The following is a 15,587-nucleotide window of genomic DNA, read 5'->3' as shown; positions in this document are numbered from 1 at the left end:
CAACATTTTGTTACAGGCAGACAGAGTGGGGTTTCCCCAAACACACACACACACACACACACACACACACACACTGTCACACTAACAGCACAGTACGCACCCTGGGCCTCGGCAGAGCCATCAACACTTGGAACTGCCCTAACATACTCACAAACGTTTTCCCGACACACACATACACAAGAAACACACACAAACACCCATCGACTTTTTCTTACAGGCATACACAACGGTTTCCCGCGAACACACACACACACAGTCACACTTACAACACAGCACTCACAATGGGTATCCAGCAGAACCATCAACACTTGGAACTGCCCTAAAATATTGACAAATGTGGTCGCGACACACACATACACATGAAACTCACACACACATCCATCGACTTATTCTTACAGGCATACACAATGTTTTCCCGCCAACACAAACACACACAGAAACACACACTGCCACACTCACAACACAGCATTCACACTGGCACTTGGAACTGCCACAACATACTCACATACGTGGTCCCGACACACACATACACAAGAAACACACACAAACACCCATCGACTTTTTCTTAGAAGCATACACTGTGGGGTTCCCCCAAACACACACACACACAGAGACACACACACACTATCACACTCACAACACAGCACTCTCACTGGGTCTCCAGCAGAGCCATCAACACTTGGAACTGCCCTCACACACTCACAAATGTGGATCTGAAACACAATACGCAAGAACACACAAATACACCCATCGACTTTTTCATACAGGCATACACAATGGTTACCGGAAAACACACACACACACACACACACACACTGTCACACTCGCAACACAGCACTCACACTGGGCCTCGGCAGAGCCATCAACGCTTGGAACTGCCCTAACATACTCACAAACGTTTTCCCGACACACACATACACAAGAAACACACACAAACACCCATGGAATTTTTCTTACAGGCATACACAGGGGGTTCTGAAACACACACAGACACACACACACTATCACACTCACAACACCGCACTCACACTGGGTCTCCAACACAGCCGTCAACACTTGGAACTGCTTTAACATAATCACAAACATGGTCCTGACACACACATATACAAATAACACACACAAACACCCATCGACTTTTTCTTGCAGGCATACACAATGGTTTCCTGCAAACACACACACACACACACACAAAAGTCACACTCACGACAGAGCACTCACATTGGATCTCCAGCAGAGCCATGAACACTTGGAATTACCTTAACATATTCACAAACGTGGTCCCAAAACACACATGCAGAAGAAACACACACAAACACCCTACGACTTTTTCTTACAGACATACACAATGGTATCCAGCAAAACACACACACACACACACATACACAATCACACGCACAACACAGCACTCACACTGGGTCCCCGGCATAGCCATCAACAGTTGGAACTGCCCTACCATACTCACAAACGTGGTCCCGACACACACATACACAAGAAACACACACAAACTCCCATTGACTTTTACTTACAGTCATGCTCAATGGTTTCCGCAAACACACACACACACACACTATCACACTCACAACACAGCATTCACACTGGCACTTGAATCTGCCCTAACATACAAACAAACGTGGTCCCGACACACACATACACAAGAAACACACACAAACACCCATCAACATTTTGTTACAGGCAGACAGAGTGGGGTTTCCCCAAACACACACACACACACATACACACACACACTGTCACACTAACAGCACAGTACGCACACTGGGCCTCGGCAGAGCCATCAACACTTGGAACTGCCCTAACATACTCACAAACGTTTTCCCGACACACACATACACAAGAAACACACACAAACACCCATCGACTTTTTCTTACAGGCATACACAACGGTTTCCCGCGAACACACACACACACAGTCACACTTACAACACAGCACTCACAATGGGTATCCAGCAGAACCATCAACACTTGGAACTGCCCTAAAATATTGACAAATGTGGTCGCGACACACACATACACATGAAACTCACACACACATCCATCGACTTATTCTTACAGGCATACACAATGTTTTCCCGCCAACACAAACACACACAGAAACACACACTGCCACACTCACAACACAGCATTCACACTGGCACTTGGAACTGCCACAACATACTCACATACGTGGACCCGACACACACATACACAAGAAACACACACAAACACCCATCGACTTTTTCTTAGAAGCATACACTGTGGGGTTCCCCCAAACACACACACACACAGAGACACACACACACTATCACACTCACAACACAGCACTCTCCCTGGGTCTCCAGCAGAGCCATCAACACTTGGAACTGCCCTAACATATTCACAAATGTGGTCCCGACACACACATACAGAAGAAACACACACAAACACCCATGGAATTTTTCTTATAGGCATACAGACTGGTTTCCTGCAAACACACACACAGACACGCACACACACTGTCACACTCACAACACACACTCACACTGGATATCCAGCAAACTCGTGAACACTTGGAACTGCCCTCACACACTCACAAATGTGGATCTGAAACACAATACGCAAGAACACACAAATACACCCATCGACTTTTTCATACAGGCATACACAATGGTTACCCGAAAACACACACACACACACACACACACACTCTCACACTCACAACACAGCACTCACTCTGTACCTCGGCAGAGACATCAACACTTGGAACTGCCCTCACACACTCACAAATGTGGATCTGAAACACAATACGCAAGAACACACAAATACACCCATCGACTTTTTCATACAGGCATACACAATGGTTACCGGAAAACACACACACACACACACACACACTGTCACACTCGCAACACAGCACTCACACTGGGCCTCGGCAGAGCCATCAACACTTGGAACTGCCCTAACATACTCACAAACGTTTTCCCGACACACACATACACAAGAAACACACACAAACACCCATGGAATTTTTCTTACAGGCGTACACAGGGGGTTCTGAAACACACACAGACACACACACACTATCACACTCACAACACCGCACTCACACTGGGTCTCCAACACAGCCGTCAACACTTGGAACTGCTTTAACATAATCACAAACATGGTCCTGACACACACATATACAAATAACACACACAAACACCCATCGACTTTTTCTTGCAGGCATACACAATGGTTTCCTGCAAACACACACACACACACACACAAAAGTCACACTCACGACAGAGCACTCACATTGGATCTCCAGCAGAGCCATGAACACTTGGAATTACCTTAACATATTCACAAACGTGGTCCCAAAACACACATGCAGAAGAAACACACACAAACACCCTACGACTTTTTCTTACAGACATACACAATGGTATCCAGCAAAACACACACACACACACACATACACAATCACACGAACAACACAGCACTCACACTGGGTCCCCGGCATACCCATCAACAGTTGGAACTTCCCTAACATACTCACAAACGTGGTCCCGACACACACATACACAAGAAACACACACAAACTCCCATTGACTTTTACTTACAGTCATGCACAATGGTTTCCGCAAACACACACACACACACTATCACACTCACAACACAGCATTCACACTGGCACTTGAATCTGCCCTAACATACAAACAAACGTGGTCCCGACACACACATACACAAGAAACACACACAAACACCCATCAACATTTTGTTACAGGCAGACAGAGTGGGGTTTCCCCAAACACACACACACACACACACACACACACTGTCACACTAACAGCACAGTACGCACACTGGGCCTCGGCAGAGCCATCAACACTTGGAACTGCCCTAACATACTCACAAACGTTTTCCCGACACACACATACACAAGAAACACACACAAACACCCATTGACTTTTTCTTACAGGCATACACAACGGTTTCCCGCGAACACACACACACACAGTCACACTTACAACACAGCACTCACAATGGGTATCCAGCAGAAGCATCAACACTTGGAACTGCCCTAAAATATTGACAAATGTGGTCGCGACACGCACATACACATGAAACTCACACAAACATCCATCGACTTATTCTTACAGGCATACACAATGTTTTCCCGCCAACACAAACACACACAGAAACACACACTGCCACACTCACAACACAGCATTCACACTGGCACTTGGAACTGCCACAACATACTCACATACGTGGTCCCGACACACACATACACAAGAAACACACACAAACACCCATCGACTTTTTCTTAGAAGCATACACTGTGGGGTTCCCCCAAACACACACACACACACAGACACACACACACTGTCACACTCACAACACAGCACTCTCACTGGGTCTCCAGCAGAGCCATCAACACTTGGAACTGCCCTAACATATTCACAAATGTGGTCCCGACACACACATACAGAAGAAACACACACAAACACCCATGGAATTTTTCTTATAGGCATACAGACTGGTTTCCTGCAAACACACACACAGACACGCACACACACTGTCACACTCACAACACACACTCACACTGGATATCCAGCAAACTCATGAACACTTGGAACTGCCCTCACACACTCACAAATGTGGATCTGAAACACAATATGCAAGAACACACAAATACACCCATCGACTTTTTCATACAGGCATACACAATGGTTACCCGAAAACACACACACACACACACACACACTCTCACACTCACAACACAGCACTCACTCTGTACCTCGGCAGAGACATCAACACTTGGAACTGCCCTCACACACTCACAAATGTGGATCTGAAACACAATACGCAAGAACACACAAATACACCCATCGACTTTTTCATACAGGCATACACAATGGTTACCGGAAAACACACACACACACACACACACACTGTCACACTCGCAACACAGCACTCACACTGGGCCTCGGCAGAGCCATCAACACTTGGAACTGCCCTAACATACTCACAAACGTTTTCCCGACACACACATACACAAGAAACACACACAAACACCCATCGACTTTTTCTTACAGGCGTACACAGGGGGTTCTGAAACACACACAGACACACACACACTATCACACTCACAACACCGCACTCACACTGGGTCTCCAACACAGCCGTCAACACTTGGAACTGCTTTAACATAATCACAAACATGGTCCTGACACACACATATACAAATAACACACACAAACACCCATCGACTTTTTCTTGCAGGCATACACAATGGTTTCCTGCAAACACACACACACACACACACACACAAAAGTCACACGACAGAGCACTCACATTGGATCTCCAGCAGAGCCATGAACACTTGGAATTACCTTAACATATTCACAAACGTGGTCCCGAAACACACATGCAGAAGAAACACACACAAACACCCTACGACTTTTTCTTACAGACATACACAATGGTATCCAGGAAAACACACACACACACACACACATACACTATCACACGCACAACACAGCACTCACACTGGGTCCCCAGCATAGCCATCAACAGTTGGAACTGCCCTAACATACTCACAAACGTGGTCCCGACACACACATACACAAGAAACACACACAAACTCCCATTGACTTTTACTTACAGTCATGCACAATGGTTTCCGCAAACACACACACACACACACTATCACACTCACAACACAGCATTCACACTGGCACTTGAATCTGCCCTAACATACAAACAAACGTGGTCCCGACACACACATACACAAGAAACACACACAAACACCCATCAACATTTTGTTACAGGCAGACAGAGTGGGGTTTCCCCAAACACACACACACACACACACACACACACACACACACACACTGTCACACTAACAGCACAGTACGCACCCTGGGCCTCGGCAGAGCCATCAACACTTGGAACTGCCCTAACATACTCACAAACGTTTTCCCGACACACACATACACAAGAAACACACACAAACACCCATCGACTTTTTCTTACAGGCATACACAACGGTTTCCCGCGAACACACACACACACAGTCACACTTACAACACAGCACTCACAATGGGTATCCAGCAGAACCATCAACACTTGGAACTGCCCTAAAATATTGACAAATGTGGTCGCGACACACACATACACATGAAACTCACACACACATCCATCGACTTATTCTTACAGGCATACACAATGTTTTCCCGCCAACACAAACACACACAGAAACACACACTGCCACACTCACAACACAGCATTCACACTGGCACTTGGAACTGCCACAACATACTCACATACGTGGTCCCGACACACACATACACAAGAAACACACACAAACACCCATCGACTTTTTCTTAGAAGCATACACTGTGGGGTTCCCCCAAACACACACACACACAGAGACACACACACACTATCACACTCACAACACAGCACTCTCACTGGGTCTCCAGCAGAGCCATCAACACTTGGAACTGCCCTAACATATTCACAAATGTGGTCCCGACACACACATACAGAAGAAACACACACAAACACCCATGGAATTTTTCTTATAGGCATACAGACTGGTTTCCTGCAAACACACACACAGACACGCACACACACTGTCACACTCACAACACACACTCACACTGGATATCCAGCAAACTCATGAACACTTGGAACTGCCCTCACACACTCACAAATGTGGATCTGAAACACAATATGCAAGAACACACAAATACACCCATCGACTTTTTCATACAGGCATACACAATGGTTACCCGAAAACACACACACACACACACACACTCTCACACTCACAACACAGCACTCACTCTGTACCTCGGCAGAGACATCAACACTTGGAACTGCCCTCACACACTCACAAATGTGGATCTGAAACACAATACGCAAGAACACACAAATACACCCATCGACTTTTTCATACAGGCATACACAATGGTTACCGGAAAACACACACACACACACACACACACTGTCACACTCGCAACACAGCACTCACACTGGGCCTCGGCAGAGCCATCAACACTTGGAACTGCCCTAACATACTCACAAACGTTTTCCCGACACACACATACACAAGAAACACACACAAACACCCATGGAATTTTTCTTACAGGCGTACACAGGGGGTTCTGAAACACACACAGACACACACACACTATCACACTCACAACACCGCACTCACACTGGGTCTCCAACACAGCCGTCAACACTTGGAACTGCTTTAACATAATCACAAACATGGTCCTGACACACACATATACAAATAACACACACAAACACCCATCGACTTTTTCTTGCAGGCATACACAATGGTTTCCTGCAAACACACACACACACACACACACAAAAGGCACACTCACGACAGAACACTCACATTGGATCTCCAGCAGAGCCATGAACACTTGGAATTACCTTAACATATTCACAAACGTGGTCCCGAAACACACATGCAGAAGAAACACAAAAAAACACCCTACGACTTTTTCTTACAGACATACACAATGGTATCCAGCAAAACACACACACACAGACGCACACACACACATACACTATCACACGCACAACACAGCACTCACACTGGGTCCCCGGCATAGCCATCAACAGTTGGAACTGCCCTAACATACTCACAAACGTGGTCCCGACACACACATACACAAGAAACACACACAAACTCCCTTTGACTTTTACTTACAGTCATGCACAATGGTTTCCGCAAACACACACACACACACACTATCACACTCACAACACAGCATTCACACTGGCAATTGAATCTGCCCTAACATACAAACAAACGTGGTCCCGACACACACAAACCAAGAAACACACACAAACACCCATCAACATTTTGTTACAGGCAGACAGAGTGGGGTTTCCCCAAACACACACACACACACACACACACACACACTGTCACACTAACAGCACAGTACGCACACTGGGCCTCCGCAGAGCCATCAACACTTGGAACTGCCCTAACGTACTCACAAACGTTTTCCCGACACACACATACACAAGAAACACACACAAACACCCATCGACTTTTTCTTACAGGCGTACACAGGGGGTTCTGAAACACACACAGACACACACACACTATCACACTCACAACACAGCACTCACACTGGGTCTCCAACACAGCCGTCAACACTTGGAACTGCTTTAACATAATCACAAACATGGTCCTGACACACACATATACAAATAACACACACAAACACCCATCGACTTTTTCTTGCAGGCATACACAATGGTTTCCTGCAAACACACACACACACACACACACACACAAAAGTCACACTCACGACAGAGCACTCACATTGGACCTCCAGCAGAGCCATGAACACTTGGAATTACCTTAACATATTCACAAACGTGGTCCCGAAACACACATGCAGAAGAAACACACAAAAACACCCTACGACTTTTTGTTACAGACATACACAATGGTATCCAGCAAAACACACACACACACACACATACACTATCACACGCACAACACAGCACTCACACTGGGTCCCCGGCATAGCCATCAACAGTTGGAACTGCCCTAACATACTCACAAACGTGGTCCCGACACACACATACACAAGAAACACACACAAACTCCCATTGGCTTTTACTTACAGTCATGCACAATGGTTTCCGCAAACACACACACACACACACTATCACACTCACAACACAGCATTCACACTGGCACTTGAATCTGCCCTAACATACAAACGTGGTCCCGACACACACATACACAAGAAACACACACAAACACCCATCAACTTTTTGTTACAGGCAGACAGAGTGGGGTTTCCCCAAACACACACACACACACACACACACACTGTCACACTAACAGCACAGTACGCACACTGGGCCTCGGCAGAGCCATCAACACTTGGAACTGCCCTAACATACTCACAAACGTTTTCCCGACACACACATACACCAGAAACACACACAAACACCCATCGACCTTTTCTTACAGGCATACACAACGGTTTCCCGTGAACACACACACACAGTCACACTTACAACACAGCACTCACAATGGGTATCCAGCAGAACCATCAACACTTGGAACTGCCCTAAAATATTGACAAATGTGGTCGCGACACACACATACACAAGAAACACACACAAACTCCCATTGACTTTTACTTACAGTCATGCACAATGGTTTCCGCAAACACACACACACACACTATCACACTCACAACACAGCATTCACACTGGCACTTGAATCTGCCCTAACATACAAACAAACGTGGTCCCGACACACACATACACAAGAAACACACACAAACACCCATCAACATTTTGTTACAAGCAGACAGAGTGGGGTTTCCCCAAACACACACACACACACACACACTGTCACACTAACAGCACAGTACGCACACTGGGCCTCGGCAGAGCCATCAACACTTGGAACTGCCCTAACATACTCACAAACGTTTTCCCGACACACACATACACAAGAAACACACACAAACACCCATCGACTTTTTCTTACAGGCATACACAACGGTTTCCCGCGAACACACACACACAGAGTCACACTTACAACACAGCATTCACAATGGGTATCCAGCAGAACCATCAACACTTGGAACTGCCCTAAAATATTGACAAATGTGGTCGCGACACACACATACACATGAAACTCACACAAACATCCATCGACTTATTCTTAGAGGCATACACAATGTTTTCCCGCCAACACAAACACACACAGAAACACACACTGCCACACTCACAACACAGCATTCACACTGGCAGTTGGAACTGCCACAACATACTCACATACGTGGCCCGACACACACATACACAAGAAACACACACAAACACCCATCGACTTTTTCTTAGAAGCATACACTGTGGGGTTCCCCCAAACACACACACACACAGAGACACACACACTATCACACTCACAACACAGCACTCTCACTGGGTCTCCAGCAGAGCCATCAACACTTGGAACTGCCCTAACATATTCACAAATGTGGTCCCGACACACACATACAGAAGAAACACACACAAACACCCATGGAATTTTTCTTATAGGCATACAGACTGGTTTCCTGCAAACACACACACAGACACGCACACACACTGTCACACTCACAACACACACTCACACTGGATATGCAGCAAACTCATGAACACTTGGAACTGCCCTCACACACTCACAAATGTGGATCTGAAACACAATACGCAAGAACACACAAATACACCCATCGACTTTTTCATACAGGCATACACAATGGTTACCCGAAAACACACACACACACACACACACACACTCTCACACTCACAACACAGCACTCACTCTGTACCTCGGCAGAGACATCAACACTTGGAACTGCCCTCACACTCTCACAAATGTGGATCTGAAACACAATACGCAAGAACACACAAATACACCCATCGACTTTTTCATACAGGCATACACAATGGTTACCGGAAAACACACACACACACACAGACACTGTCACACTCGCAACACAGCACTCACACTGTGCCTCGGCAGAGCCATCAACACTTGGAACTGCCCTAACATACTCACAAACGTTTTCCCGACACACACATACACAAGAAACACACACAAACACCCATGGAATTTTTCTTACAGGCGTACACAGGGGGTTCTGAAACACACACAGACACACACACACTATCACACTCACAACACCGCACTCACACTGGGTCTCCAACACAGCCGTCAACACTTGGAACTGCTTTAACATAATCACAAACATGGTCCTGACACACACATATACAAATAACACACACAAACACCCATCGACTTTTTCTTGCAGGCATACACAATGGTTTCCTGCAAACACCCACACACACAAACACACACAAAAGTCACACTCACGACAGAGAACTCACATTGGATCTCCAGCAGAGCCATGAACACTTGGAATTACCTTAACATGTTCACAAACGTGGTCCCGAAACACACATGCAGAAGAAACACACAAAAACACCCTACGACTTTTTCTTACAGACATACACAATGGTATCCAGCAAAACACACACACACACACACACATACACTATCACACGCACAACACAGCACTCACACTGGGTCCCCGGCATAGCCATCAACAGTTGGAACTGCCCTAACATACTCACAAACGTGGTCCCGACACACACATACACAAGAAACACACACAAACTCCCATTGACTTTTACTTACAGTCATGCACAATGGTTTCCGCAAACACACACACACACACACTCTCACAACACATCATTCACACTGGCACTTGAATCTGCCCTAACATAAAAACAAACGTGGTCCCGACACACACATACACAAGAAACACACACAAACACCCATCAACATTTTGTTACAGGCAGACAGAGTGGGGTTTCCCCAAACACACACACACACACACACACACTGTCACACTAAAAGCGCAGTACGCACACTGGGCCTCGGCAGAGCCATCAACACTTGGAACTGCCCTAACATACTCACAAACGTTTTCCCGACACACACATACACAAGAAACACACACAAACACCCATTGACTTTTTCTTACAGGCATACACAACGGTTTCCCGCGAACACACACACACACAGTCACACTTACAACACAGCACTCACAATGGGTATCCAGCAGAACCATCAACACTTGGAACTGCCCTAAAATATTGACAAATGTGGTCGCGACACACACATACACATGAAACTCACACACACATCCATCGACATATTCTTACAGGCATACACAATGTTTTCCCGCCAACACAAACACACACAGAAACACACACTGCCACACTCACAACACAGCATTCACACTGGCACTTGGAACTGCCACAACATACTCACATACGTGGTCCCGACACACACATACACAAGAACCACACACAAACACCCATCGACTTTTTCTTAGAAGCATACACTGTGGGGTTCCCCCAAACACACACACACACAGAGACACACACACACTGTCACACTCACAACACAGCACTCTCACTGGGTCTCCAGCAGAGCCATCAACACTTGGAACTGCCCTAACATATTCACAAATGTGGTCCCGACACACACATACAGAAGAAACACACACAAACACCCATGGAATTTTTCTTATACGCATACAGACTGGTTTCCTGCAAACACACACACAGACACGCACACACACTGTCACACTCACAACACACACTCACACTGGATATGCAGCAAACTCATGAACACTTGGAACTGCCCTCACACACTCACAAATGTGGATCTGAAACACAATACGCAAGAACACACAAATACACCCATCGACTTTTTCATACAGGCATACACAATGGTTACCCGAAAACACACACACACACACACACACACTCTCACACTCACAACACAGCACTCACTCTGTACCTCGGCAGAGACATCAACACTTGGAACTGCCCTCACACTCTCACAAATGTGGATCTGAAACACAATACGCAAGAACACACAAATACACCCATCGACTTTTTCATACAGGCATACACAATGGTTACCGGAAAACACACACACACACACACAGACACTGTCACACTCGCAACACAGCACTCACACTGGGCCTCGGCAGAGCCATCAACACTTGGAACTGCCCTAACATACTCACAAACGTTTTCCCGACACACACATACACAAGAAACACACACAAACACCCATGGAATTTTTCTTACAGGCGTACACAGGGGGTTCTGAAACACACACAGACACACACACACTATCACACTCACAACACCGCACTCACACTGGGTCTCCAACACAGCCGTCAACACTTGGAACTGCTTTAACATAATCACAAACATGGTCCTGACACACACATATACAAATAACACACACAAACACCCATCGACTTTTTCTTGCAGGCATACACAATGGTTTCCTGCAAACACACACACACACAAACACACACAAAAGTCACACTCACGACAGAGAACTCACATTGGATCTCCAGCAGAGCCATGAACACTTGGAATTACCTTAACATATTCACAAACGTGGTCCCGAAACACACATGCAGAAGAAACACACAAAAACACCCTACGACTTTTTCTTACAGACATACACAATGGTATCCAGCAAAACACACACACACACACACACATACACTATCACACGCACAAGAGCACTCACACTGGGTCCCCGGCATAGCCATCAACAGTTGGAACTGCCCTAACATACTCACAAACGTGGTCCCGACACACACATACACAAGAAACACACACAAACTCCCATTGGCTTTTACTTACAGTCATGCACAATGGTTTCCGCAAACACACACACACACACACTCTCACAACACAGCATTCACACTGGCACTTGAATCTGCCCTAACATACAAACAAACGTGGTCCCGACACACACATACACAAGAAACACACACAAACACCCATCAACATTTTGTTACAGGCAGACAGAGTGGGGTTTCCCCAAACACACACACACACACACACACACTGTCACACTAAAAGCGCAGTACGCACACTGGGCCTCGGCAGAGCCATCAACACTTGGAACTGCCCTAACATACTCACAAACGTTTTCCCGACACACACATACACAAGAAACACACACAAACACCCATTGACTTTTTCTTACAGGCATACACAACGGTTTCCCGCGAACACACACACACACAGTCACACTTACAACACAGCACTCACAATGGGTATCCAGCAGAACCATCAACACTTGGAACTGCCCTAAAATATTGACAAATGTGGTCGCGACACACACATACACATGAAACTCACACACACATCCATCGACATATTCTTACAGGCATACACAATGTTTTCCCGCCAACACAAACACACACAGAAACACACACTGCCACACTCACAACACAGCATTCACACTGGCACTTGGAACTGCCACAACATACTCACATACGTGGTCCCGACACACACATACACAAGAACCACACACAAACACCCATCGACTTTTTCTTAGAAGCATACACTGTGGGGTTCCCCCAAACACACACACACACAGAGACACACACACACTGTCACACTCACAACACAGCACTCTCACTGGGTCTCCAGCAGAGCCATCAACACTTGGAACTGCCCTAACATATTCACAAATGTGGTCCCGACACACACATACAGAAGAAACACACACAAACACCCATGGAATTTTTCTTATACGCATACAGACTGGTTTCCTGCAAACACACACACAGACACGCACACACACTGTCACACTCACAACACACACTCACACTGGATATCCAGCAAACTCATGAACACTTGGAACTGCCCTCACACACTCACAAATGTGGATCTGAAACACAATACGCAAGAACACACAAATACACCCATCGACTTTTTCATACAGGCATACACAATGGTTACCCGAAAACACACACACACACACACTCTCACACTCACAACACAGCACTCACTCTGTACCTCGGCAGAGACATCAACACTTGGAACTGCCCTAACATACTCACAAACGTTTTCCCAACACAGACATACAGAAGAAACACACAAACACCCATCGACATTTTCTTACAGGAGTACACAATGGTTTCCCGCAAACACACGCGCACACACACTATCACACTCACAACACGGCACTCACAGTGAGTATCCAGCAGAGCCATCAACACTTGGAACTGCCCTCACACACTCACAAATGTGGATCTGAAACACAATACGCAAGAACACAAATACACCCATCGACTTTTTCATACAGGCATACACAAAGGTTACCAGAAAACACACACACACACAAACACACACTGTCACACTCGCAACACAGCACTCACACTGGGCCTCGGCAGAGCCATCAACACTTGGAACTGCCCTAACATACTCACAAACGTTTTCCCGACACACACATACACAAGAAACACACACAAACAGCCATGGAATTTTTCTTACAGGCGTACACAGGGGGTTCTGAAACACACACAGACACACACACACTATCACACTCACAACACAGCACTCACACTGGGTCTCCAACACAGCCGTCAACACTTGGAACTGCTTTAACATAATCACAAACATGGTCCTGACACACACATATACAAATAACACACACAAACACCCATCGACTTTTTCTTGCAGGCATACACAATGGTTTCCTGCAAACACACACACACACACACACACAAAAGTCACACTCACGACAGAGCACTCACATTGGATCTCCAGCAGAACCATGAACACTTGGAATTACCTTAACATATTCACAAACGTGGTCCCGAAACACACATGCAGAAGAAACACACAAAAACACCCTACGAATTTTTCTTACAGACATACACAATGGTATCCAGCAAAACACACACACACACACACACACACACATACACTATCACACGCACAGCACAGCACTCACACTGGGTCCCCGGCATAGCCATCAACAGTTGGAACTGCCCTAACATACTCACAAACGTGGTCCCGACACACACATACACAAGAAACACACACAAACTCCCATTGGCTTTTACTTACAGTCATGCACAATGGTTTCCGCAAACACACACACACACACACACTATCACACTCACAACACAGCATTCACACTGGCACTTGAATCTGCCCTAACATACAAACGTGGTCCCGACACA

This window comes from Ursus arctos, chromosome Y, assembly GCF_023065955.2.
Source record: "Ursus arctos isolate Adak ecotype North America chromosome Y, UrsArc2.0, whole genome shotgun sequence".
NCBI classification, from domain to species: domain Eukaryota; kingdom Metazoa; phylum Chordata; class Mammalia; order Carnivora; family Ursidae; genus Ursus; species Ursus arctos.
The sequence above is the reverse complement of the archived record's forward strand: the minus strand, read 5'-3'. Positions refer to the sequence as shown.